Source organism: Solanum verrucosum, unplaced genomic scaffold (assembly GCF_900185275.1).
Source record: "Solanum verrucosum unplaced genomic scaffold, falcon-dt-bn FXZP01000106.1, whole genome shotgun sequence".
NCBI classification, from domain to species: domain Eukaryota; kingdom Viridiplantae; phylum Streptophyta; class Magnoliopsida; order Solanales; family Solanaceae; genus Solanum; species Solanum verrucosum.
In genome coordinates this window covers 204,475-215,296 of record NW_026020130.1, presented here as the reverse complement: position 1 = coordinate 215,296, position 10,822 = coordinate 204,475, and the positions used below count along the sequence as shown (strand labels likewise).

At 39.5% G+C, this 10,822-nt stretch overlaps 1 pseudogene; it reads left to right on the top strand.

The window, feature by feature from the left end:
- Positions 1–8,482: 8,482 nt before the first annotated feature.
- On the top strand, positions 8,483–8,577 carry LOC125827338 (small nucleolar RNA R71; annotated as a pseudogene).
- The last annotated feature ends 2,245 nt before the right edge of the window (positions 8,578–10,822 follow it).

The window sequence follows — 10,822 nt, the reverse complement described above, 5'->3', positions numbered from 1 at the left end:
CACAAAGAGCACACCTGCTCGATGACACAATGAGCTGATTAATACTAGAATGACAATAAGGTTTAATTTGGTTACGACCTCATAGCCATCTTTTGTGTAATAATGGACCCCAGATTCAGCCTCTCTAGGCCGATGATACACCTCAAAAGTACAGCCTTTAGATGCGTGATAATGGATTCGATCTGTGACGGCATCGACATGCTACTAATGAACCTGAACCAGTACCATGTTGCGATGTTGATATCTTTCTTCTTAATAGTCGTCCTCGCCTCGATCCATGGGGGTGTCACATCACTTAATTGTCATGACCTAGGGGTACACCCTAGATGTAACATGGTGTATAGGACCCCGAGAGACCCTATACAAGTCACTTAGCATTCATAACATAAGAAATAGAATAAGAGAGGTAAAATAATATTTCAAGTCCAAGCATTTTATAAAAGAAATCGGAAGACTAAAACACTTGTCTCAATAGCCATATAATACAATAGAATGAAATTGGGTCTAGCCCATACATCATGTTCAAAACTGAAAATAAGAAGGAAACTAAGAACAATGAAATTCGTCCTCGAAGCATGAGGACTCACCAAGCTCGAAAATCAACCAAGTCAACCTCTAGCCACGAAACTGAGAACCCTGAATATCGAACCCTACACTTGGGAAAAATGTAGCCAAGATTATGTGTTAGTACAAAACAATGAACCAAGTATGATAGTCATGCATAAAATATTTAAATCATGCTAAAACAAAAAAATTCATGATATGCAATTGACCAAGCTAAAACATGATATAAGAAGAGTTAGAAAGCATACTTCATAAAACATGGTCAATGCAAGCTAACATCTTTAAACCTTTGAACACATATGAGATACTCCTTGAAGTAACCTTAGTTCATTATTAATGTGGGAAATAGCCTAAACCAACATAGAGACCATGTGAGCTATAATATTATCTCTCGGTGTCTCCCACACCGAAAAGGGTTGTCCTAATTGCCAAGGTAAGGACCATAAATTTCTAGCTTAAGTGGATCCATGAGCTAATGTCTATCTAGAGAATCATCCTATGGGGGCACATAAGTAAGGGGTAAGGAGATTGCTTTTAGAAACCCGACCTCCACTAACGGGAGAGCTTCCATCTTAATTCATCTCGGTGTTAAGTAGAAATCCCACGAAATAATCATTTCTTACTTGTTTTCATTATCCCTGGAAGGGCACGTCATCTTGCCAATCCAAGATAAGTCATAGGACATCCATGGAAATGTACAATTAAGTATCCAATTCAAGCTAGGTTTCATTAGGATAGCTCTTATCTTTGATTCAATTAGGTGAAAAGACCTTACAACCTTAGAATCCTTATTATGTGAGAAAACCTTTCACAATCATACTTTCATGTGTTTATGAGAAAATCCTTTCAACAACACAAGCATACATCATTACTGATACTTTACTCTCAAAGAATACTTAAAACATTTACATAGATTTAATAAGAACATGCATAATTCCATAATTCACCTTTCAAGGTATAGAAAATAAGGATTAGATATGGATTTAATCATAAACTCATGTTATTCTATCACTTCATGTTTTATTTCATATAACTTCTCTTTCATAAGCAAAGACCCACATCATATCATCATAATTTGGGAAAACATGGGGGTTTCATGGGTTCATGGTGAAATCATTTATAAATCATGGTATTTCATCAATTCATGCATAAGAGATCATAATTCATTTAAATCAATAATCAAAAGAACCCATGGACGTTGAAGAAAACCCTAACTTAATTGGAGATTTCTAACTTTGAAAATAGGAGAATTTGGGAACTCCATGGATGAAAACTATCATACCACAAAGTCAAATGTTTATCTTCAATGGTGAAAAGGGAGGCTTTCCTTGAAGCCCTAGATTGAACCCTTCTTCTTCTTCAAGCTTCTAGAGAGAGAAATATTTTGGGGGAAGGGATTTGATTCTTTTGTGATTTTGGAAGAATGAATTGAATGGGTTAGTTTTGGGGTTAAAATCACTTATATAGGGGTCCTAATCTTGGGTAAAATGGCATAGCTTTGATTTAATTTAAACCGGAAAAGACCCAAAACCCTTAAGCTTTTAGTGGACTGAACCACTTCACGCCAGGCTCCACGAGCCGTGGTCCTTGACCAGTGGCTTGGCTTCCCACACTTAGACTCATCTTCCCCTTACGCCCACCTCCACGAGTCATCAAGGCCTTCACGAGCCATCAAGTGGCTCGTGGGAGGAGGCAGTCTTGACTAGTTCACATCCTATCCTTTCACGCCCATCACCACGACCCGTGTCCCCACCACGAGGCGTCATGGTGGTTGTGGGAGGTGAAAACTACTTGGTCAGGTCCTATGAGCCACCACGAGCCACACCACGACTCATGGTGCCCTTTACGGCCTGTATGGGTCCTTGTGAAGGGTGCTCAAGCTCAAATCTTTGACGCATGACTTGACACTTTACCCCATGCTTAGACTACTAGATTCCGATGTGTTACATCAATAATGGGGCAAGCCACCCCTTCAAATCCTCCAACGTTTGAGTCTTGATTTTGTCGGCCAAAGAGTGTCGAGTCCGCACTATGTAATCTAACTCATCGTTGGTATCTGTCTCACCGCACTTCACCATCTTTCCCCACACCTTTACAAAATCAGAAGGTGCCATCGAACTAGCCTTCTTTTTCCCTTTTAATATCAGCTTCATAGAACTCTCGAAACCACATAGTAATATATAGACTTCCAGGTTTTGTGAACTGCTGTAACTTGTGGAATCGCAGCGTCTAACAAAAACAATCAGATATTTATCCAGTACTCCATCTGTGGACAACTGCTTCTCCTCAAGTATAGTCCGCAAGCCAACATCCTTTAAATGATTCATTGACTGAGGAGATAGGGATACATGTGTTGCCTTTGAAGCTTGTGGTGCATGTGGTAGTTGTGGTAGTGCCAGCAGGTCATGGGCAACTTTAGAGCACAGCTTCGAATGCTTCCTCTTTGTCAATTACACTTCCGGCACCAGTGTATAGATTGGAGTCCTGAAACTCATAACCTTTTAATTCTCAGCCTCGGAGGAGGTGAACAACATGGAATAAACCTAGTTTTTACCCTTACCAATCACCTGTGGAGGTTTATGACGAGTGATTTAGGGATTCTCAACTTTTGTCGCGATCACAACCCCCTTTGCTTTCTTTAGGGGTAGTGGACCCTGTGGTTTGGCCTACCTCCGAGGTCGAGGGTAATCCTCATCAATCCCATGTTGAGCGGGAACTTTAGGTCTGGACATACCTGTAAAAGCACATAACTGAGAACAAATTTGGCTGCAGAAGGTTAGTGAAACGGAATTCTCAAAAAAATGTAGAGAGGTCGAAGTAGTTCGGCGAGTAGCCAAACTCATTTGGCGAACAAACAGGACTTCACCGAAAGTTACAAAAATTTCGAGCAGAAAATCAGGTTAAAAGGGAGATCTCAAGGTCATTCGGTGAGATAAAGGGTAATCATTGGAAGTTACATAAATATCCACCAAAAATTCAGGTCAAATAGGCGATCTTAAGGCTATTCGGTGACTTGCCAAATTCACTTTGGTGAGCTGAAGGATCATTCACGAAAGTAACAACGACTCTTATTCACAAGCTTGGTATTTAGGTGAGGGGGAGGGCATTTGGCGACGCACTGATTCAACCTTTGCCCATTAACCTTGAACATCGACCCATCCTCGTTTTCAACTTTTATTGCCCTGTTAGAAAACATACGATTTACTTTGAACGGACCTGACCATTTTGACTTAAGTTTTCTCGGAAAGAGTCTCAGATGAGATATGTAGAGCAACACAAGATCACTAACTTTAAACTCTCGATGAAGGATTTTGGCATCATGCCATTTTTTCATTTTCTCCTTATAAAGAGTTGAATTCTCATAAGCTTGAAGACGAAACTCTTCCAAATCATGGAGTTGGTCAACTCGTTCCTTCAACGCATCCCCCTAATTCAAGTTCATGGCCTTCAAAGCCCACAAGGCCTTATGCTCAAGTTCAACCAGTAGATGACAACATTTACCTAAAACCAATTGATACTAAGACATACCAATCGGGGTTTTGAATGCAGTTCTATACGTCCAAAGAGCATCATCTAACTTCTGGGAACAATCGGTTCGATTTGCATTAATGGTCTTGGCCAAAATATCTTTGATTTCCCTCATAGATACCTTAACTTGCCCACTTGTTTGGGGATGATAAGGAGGGGCAACCTTATGCTTGAATCCATACTTGCTTAACAACAATGAGAATATTTGGTTAGAGAAATGAGAGCCTCAATCACTAATGATTGCACATGGAGTGGCAAATCTCATGAAAATGTACTTCTTGAAAAAATGAACCACACTTCTCCCTTCATTGTTGGGTAAGGCCACTGCCTCTGCCCATTTCGAGACATAATCAACGGCTACCAAGATGTATTTGTTCCCATAATAACTCACAAAAGTCTCCATGAAATCGATTTCCTATACATCAAACAACTCTACCTCTAAAATAGGAGTGAGAGGTAATTCATGTCTTCGTGACACTCCTCCTTGCTTTTGACATTCCACACACTTCTTAACACGAGAATTCGCATCTTGATACAACATTGGCCAATAATAACCACTTTGTAGTACCTTAGTAGTTGTACGCACCCCACTATGGTGCCCACCAACCGGTGATGCATGCCAATCGTCGAGAATAACATCTACCTCAGCTTTTGGGACACATCTTCTAATCATGTGATCTACACACTCCCGAAATAGGCAAGGTTCATCCCAAAAGTACTTCTTCTCATCGAAAAAGGAACCTCTTTCATTGGTAAAGGTTCAACCCATCAGGAAGAATCGCAGACACCACATAATTTGCAAAATCAGCATACCAAGGCGGAGTACCATTCGACACAACCATCAGTAACTCATCGGGAAAGGCTTCCTCAATATCTTTTTCCCCGTATATAACCACATTCGTTTCAAGCCTCGACAAGTGGTCCGCCACTTGGTCCTCACACCCCTTTCGATCATTGACCTCAAAGTCAAACTTTTGTAATAATAATACCCATCGGATCAACCTTGGATTTGAATCTTTCTTAGCCATCAAGTAACGTATAGCAACAAGGTCAGTGTGTACCACCACCTTGGTCCCCAAAAGATAAGATCTAAACTTCTCAAAACAATACACCACGGCTAACAACTCTTTCTCAGTGATGGTTTAGTTCTTTTGAGCTACATTCAAGGTCTTGATTGCATAGTAGACCAGATGAAACAAATTTCCCTTGCGTTGGACAAGTACAGCCCCAAAGCCACACCGCTTGCATCACACATTAGCTCAAATGGAATGCTCCAATACAGAGCAACAATGATCAGAGCTGAAACGAGCTTCTCTTTTAAACACAAAATGCTTTGACACAAGCTTTATCAAACTCGAAGACACTTTCCTTTTCAAGTAGCTTGCAAAGAGGGTGAGCCACCTTAGATAAATCTTTTATGAACCATCGGTAGAAATCCGCATGACCCAAGAAGCTTCTAACACCTTTCACCGAGATAGGAAGAAGCAACTTGACGATAACTTCCACTTTAGCTTAATCAACTTGTATGCCATCTCTCGAAATATTGTGCCCCAATACAATACCTTACTTGACCATGAAATGACATTTCTCCCAATTGAGAACAAGGTTTGTTTCGACACATCTTTGCAAGACTCTACCAAGGTGCTCAAGGCACGCTTCAAATTTTTCTCCCACAACCGAAAAGTCATCCATGAAAACCTCCATCGAATCCTCTACCATATCAACAATAATAGAGAGCATACACCGTTGAAACGTCATCGGTGCATCACAAATCCGAATGGTATTTCTTGGAAAGAAATCCTCTCATAGGGACATGTGAAGGTTGTCTTTTCTTGATCTTCCGGTGTAATAGAGATTTTCTTATAACTGTAGTAACTATCTAAGAAGCAATACCATCCATGACTCACAAGTCTACCAATAATTTGATCCATAAAGGGCATCAGAAAATGGTCCTTCTTGGTCCACACATTCAACTAACGATAGTCCATACATACATGCCAACCGATAACCAATCGCATTGGTACAAGCTCCCAATTTTTAAAAGGGAACACGGTCGTACCTCTTTTTTTTGGAACACATTAGATGGGACTAACCCACGTGTTATCCGTAATAGGGTAGACAACTCCCGCATCAAGGCACTTAATAATCTTTTTCTTGATGATTTCTTGCATTGGAGGATTAAAATCCTTTGATGTTCAATACTTGGCTTACAATCACTAGCCAATTGAATCTTATGAATGCAAATACTGGGAGAAATTCCCACAATGTCGACAATTGTCCACCCAATAGCTTTGATATATCTTTTCAATACACTATCAAGCGCTTGCAGTTGCCATTCAAGCAAATCCACAAAAATAAATATGGGTAAAGTATTATTGGCTCCCAAGAACACAACGAAGGTGAGGTGGAAGTACCTTTAATTCGAGCTTTGGTGGTTCTTCAATAGACAGCTTCACGGGAGGACTTTCCCTATTTTTCAAATCAATATCAAGTTTAAAGGGCTTTTAGAATAAGAACCTAAACCCGATAGAGTAGCCACTACCTCATCATAAGCTTGAATTTCCTCCCCATCATAGTTCAAAAGGACGACAGCTAAAGATTCACCATCATAAGAAACTTCGCTCACACTAGGAACCGCTTCATCAATCACGTCAATGACCGATATCACATGGAGGTCACTTGGTTGCTTCATTGATTTACAAATATTGAATGTAACTTCCTCACCATTTACCCAGAATTTTAGTTCACCACTTTCCACATCAATAAGAGTTTTCCTGGTAGCCAAGAACTGCCTACCAAGAATGATAGGGACCTCGGTATCAATCCCGTAATCAAGGATCACAAAATCAGCCGAAAATAAATATTTGTCTACCTTCACCAAAATATCATAAAGGATGCCAATAGGGCGCTTGATAGAGCGGTCGGCCATAAGAAGATGCATAGTTGTAGGTTTAGGCTCACCTAGCCCAAGTTGCTTGAAAATGACGTAGGGCATCAAGTTTATAATCACCCCCAAATCACACAATGCTTTAGAGAATTGGAACATTCCTATAGTGCAAGGGATAGTAAATTCCCCAGATCATCCTTCTTGATAACCACATTGCTCGACATAATGGCAATACAACTATGGGATACTTCAATCATCTCGAAATCCATGCTTCTCTTCTTAGTGACCAACTCTTTCATTAGCTTTGCATAACCCGACATTTCTAACAACACCTCTACCAAAGGAATATTAATGGAAAGAGTTTTGAACACGGAAAGAAATTTTTGAAACTTTACTTTTTCATCTCTCTTATTCAATCTTTGAGGGAATGGGGAAGTAACTTTGGGTAGCGGCTTTGTAGGTATCGAGGGAGGCACAACACCCACATTTGAATTTTTATCCTCACTGGAAACAACACTTTTCGGTGCATCATCAACCTCATTGGAGGCTTCATTGTTCAACTCTTCGGCAAGTACACCACTTGAAAAAACAATGGCTTTCCCTTTGCTTAAACTTGCATTATTATCATTTAGCACATCACTTTCCATAACCGTACCACTCCGGGTCATAATAGCCATGCATTGCATATTATTATTCTTCAGATTGGCCAAAGTATCTCTAGGAAGACCCCTTTTTGGTCTCGTATTCAAGTGAGCAGAAATTTGACCTATTTGGGTCTCAAGTTGTATTATAGAAACCGAATGAGAGGTCACCGTTTGATTCAAATAGGAGAAATCAGCCTTAATCTCCTTGAGCACACCTTATCTAATCCTTCCACATTGTTTAGGATGCGGGCAAGCATATCTTTAGTCTGAAAGCTTTCGGGATCGACATTTGGTTCCTTAGGTTTTGTATGGTCATGAGGAGACACATAACAATCTCTATCACCATCCATTTCTCTGCAATTTGCATCGCTATCATGACAATCTCATTCTATATCTCTCCAACCACCATCATGATCTTTGTTTTAACCTTGATTCTCGTCCAGCCTTGGATAGCTCTGATGAGAAACCCCCATTTGGTTCTACAAGAATTGTACCTCTTCATTATACATGGCTTCAAATTGTGCCTTATCCAGGCTCATCCCACTACTAGTACAAACTACATTCACGGCCTTATAACGACCCCCCATGTTTCAAGTTCACTTGGGTTATCATTTTGCCCATGTTTTCATCACGCTCTTCGTTCATTTCCATTAGTTCTTTAGTCAACCCAACATTTAGAGGAGACACTTAATCCTCCCTTGTTTTCCATGCTCGATTAATCTTGGTCATATCATCAAGAAAAGTCAACGCCAAGTCAAATGGATGTCTTATAATTCCACCATGGATAAGTTAATCAGCAACACCCTTATTGACGGTGTCAAGACTCCAGTAGAAATATTGCAAGAGCACATTATCCGGCAACACATGAGTAGGACATTGGAGGAGTAACTTTTGAAACCTCTACCATGTTTCATAAATGGTTTCACCATTAATCCGCTTGAATTTTTTAATGTTGTCCCTCAACTTTAACATCCTCGAGGGAGGAAAGAATCTTTCATAGAACACTTCTGTGAGATCCTCCCAAGAAGTAATAGAGTCCCTTGGAACTTCGGCCAACCACTTTGTTGCTTCCCCCACTAGAGAAAAGGGAAACAAACAGATACGAAGCGACTCTTGAGAGATATTCTTGAAGGAGAATGGTCCACACACATCCACGAAATTCTAAATGTGATCATGAGGGTCCTCATGAGAAAGTCCCCTAAAGAAACCTTTCATTTGGAGCTGCTGGAGCATAGTTCCGGTCACATGAAAAGTAGCATTGCCCATAATTGGGGGCAAACGAATAGCACTGGCACTTCTCATTTGATCCGCATTGACATCATTCAAGTCTCCAATGGCATCATTGTGCCCAAGTTGACTAGCACCATTTGTCCCATTCACACTCATTTCTTCACCTATTGAGAGCAAACAACAGAAACACTAATAAGAGAGTTATACTACAACAAAATTAGTTCACAAAAACACTTCAATAAAAGAATTCTAAACACCACTCCCCGGCAGGGCTGCAATTTTTAAAAACGCTCAACTACACTTCTTATGATTCAAAGTGTAGGTGGTATCTAACAAGTATAAACCTAACTGTGAGTTGGGGTTGATCCCACAAGGAATGGTACGGAAAAGAATTCAAATACGAAGTATGAAAGTGCTCTAACTTCTTGTAGAATGGAAATGAATAAGACGTAACATTATGTAAATCAATAAGTTTTAATTATCAATATCAAGATAGTTTGGTATCCAATTGTTCACGAAGACTATTAACGCGGGGTTTGAACAAGTAGAAAGGGGACCTTAGGAGTGTGTGAGAAATTGAATACTAATTTCTCTTAATGGGTAATGAATAATGTCTTTAAGTCGTTGAATCTCAATGGGTAGGATGGATTGTAACTATAACAACTATTTTTTCAATCAGCTAGTATGTTTCAAGCAAGTTCTTTCAGACCTCAAAAAGCTTAACAATGCAAAGAAACCCAAATTCTTAATTTAACCCACTTCATCAAGGTGGGTGGTAAAGACAAGAATCAATACAACTATCAACCATATACTCCACCCTAAACAATTTTCACAAGCAAGCATAGAGAGCTAAAGCTAGAACTGAATTTGCAACTTCAGTTCATAAATGAAAACATGAGTACATAACTAAACTCATTTCAAAACAACATTAAATTAAGCAATTAACAATACCCACAAGCTAATATATGTATTCTATTACATAATCACACCTCTAAATAAAGGGGGTTTAGCCAATCATAACAAAAAGCAAGAAATAGTTACCAAAAAGAGGATCCATCAGAATGCCACAATCTTCAATGTTTAATGTCAAAAATAAGACTAAAAAAAACCTTAAACCCCAATATCTTAGCTCAAACCCTCTCCAAGAATATTCAGTATTGTAAAAGTATGTAAAAATGTCAAAAGTCTGTGTAAGTCACTTTTCTCTCTCTTCAAAAACAAATTTATATGTTACTAAAAACTTCCCAAAATTTCACTTCGTAGGCCCATCGGCGAAGTTAGTCGCGATCGCCGAATGGCTTAGTGATCCACCGATAAGCACATCTTCTCGCCAATGTTCTACTTCTACTTTTTAATTCTTGACAGTTCAATTGGTGAACGTGATGGATGTCGCTGTTTGGTTATAGTGACTCGTTGTTTGGTCATTTTCTCGCCGATTGGACTTCACTTCCTTCTCTATTTGTTCTGTTCATTTAGGCGAGCTGAGTCGATCTTGCCGAATCGGTTCGGCAATACGCCATTTTACACTTGAGTTTGCCGAGTTTGCTTAGTTCATGAGTCAAACTCTCTGGATCTTTTGCCGATCTAGATGCTCACTTGACAACTTTTGCGAGCTCCAACCTTTCTTTTTTGAACTTTTTCACTTCTTTTCGCAATATAATGTCATTGCCTTGTTCTTAAGCTTTCATGGATGCACATAAACAATTTATAATCAGTTATGAACACAAAATAGACATTGAGGATACTAGTTCATGAAGTAACAAGACCTTAATGAGTCAAAATTCCCGACTCATCACAGACTCATTACCTGCTCTATATTTGTTACCTAGAGGTACATACACACCACTATAGTCTTTCTTGAAACCATCTCTATTGTGCCAATTTCTTTGGTCCCAATTTCTAGCTCTGTCAAATTGTCCCTCTCTCTAATAGTTCTGACCTTGATTTCCCAAATTGCAGTTGCGGTTAT